Source organism: Amphimedon queenslandica, unplaced genomic scaffold (genome assembly GCF_000090795.2).
Source record: "Amphimedon queenslandica unplaced genomic scaffold, v1.1 AMPQUscaffold_10684, whole genome shotgun sequence".
Lineage (NCBI taxonomy): Eukaryota > Metazoa > Porifera > Demospongiae > Haplosclerida > Niphatidae > Amphimedon > Amphimedon queenslandica.
This window is the reverse complement of record NW_003549061.1, coordinates 6,122-7,465: the sequence shown is the minus strand read 5'-3', so window position 1 is coordinate 7,465 and position 1,344 is coordinate 6,122.

Here is a 1,344-nt window from a genome sequence, read left to right as displayed (position 1 = left end):
TCATTATGATTCTAGATCTGCTCACAACTTAACTATCATTAATAACTGCCTAGAAATACATTCTTGAATTTAAAAAAAATTCAACTCAAAAGTTTACGTCAAAGAGGATTTGCAAGCAAAAATAAAATTCACAAAATAAAATTTGACTGACTATTCACAAAAATTCTAGCTATGCATAAATTTTAGAGTCTGTTATAAGGAACTATTCTATTCTTAGTGTAACTTTACATTGTTACCTCTTACTCGCTGATTAATTGTTTACAGTTATATAATTATAGGTGGAATACTATTGTAACCTAAGATGCATTTTTCATGCATATTTAACTAATTGAAACAAACAAAATAAAGCAAAATAGGACCAACACATGACTATCATGGGTCATGTAGCAATGAGAAATAGCGGATGGCATGTAATATTTGTGTATGTATAGGGAATTATTATTTATTAGAGACGGGGAGGCGTTTTGAATTATGGGAATGTTGACTAATCAATATATTTACATTTAACCAATCTTTTATCACCGCTTCTGTCTCCTTCCCCATTCTCCCATTGCTCGTCATATTCTTGTCATTTTTCCTTCCTCCCTCTCTCTCTCTCTCTTTCCCACTCTATCCTTACTACTAAGAATGATACAATCCCGTGTAGCAATATCCTCCATGAAAAACACTTTGCTATGGCTAGCCAGAGCCTTGGAGATGACTGTTTTCCTGCTCTTTCTTTTTCAGCATTCCAGTGCCTTTAAGAAAGAGAAGGAGAGAGAGAGAGGGAGAGAGAGAGACAGAGAGAAGTAAAAATAATATGTACCTGATGCTTACACTTTAAATTGAAAAAATTTTTGTTGGTAAGGAAAAAATTTCACAATGTTTTACTTGTAATTAATATCCCATGATTCATTGTAGAAATACACATGTATTTCATGTACTAAATTTTGCTGCTAGCCATTAAAGTAAAAATATTCTAAAAGTAATTTTTTATACCAAGAGTATTATATATTATGCTTCCTTCTTCTTCTTAGTATTATACTTATTATTGTCTCCTGGTGATTACAAAGACAAAACAAAAGCTCAAATTCAATCAATTACAGTATTTAATATTGGCAACTCTATGATAGCGATATATAGGCAGTAACTTAGTAGCCAAATCTTGTGCGAGTAAAGCAAAATGGTGAATCTTATTTTGACAACTCAGCAGCATAGAATCATATCAATAATTATTAAAAATTCACCAATTTATTATTATACATGTATGTGCGTCTATATATTGTACAGCACAAAATTTTGGAACAACTAAATTTTAGTGAATTTTAATTTGGCAAAATTGTGGCCATTGTGCAATCGAGAACA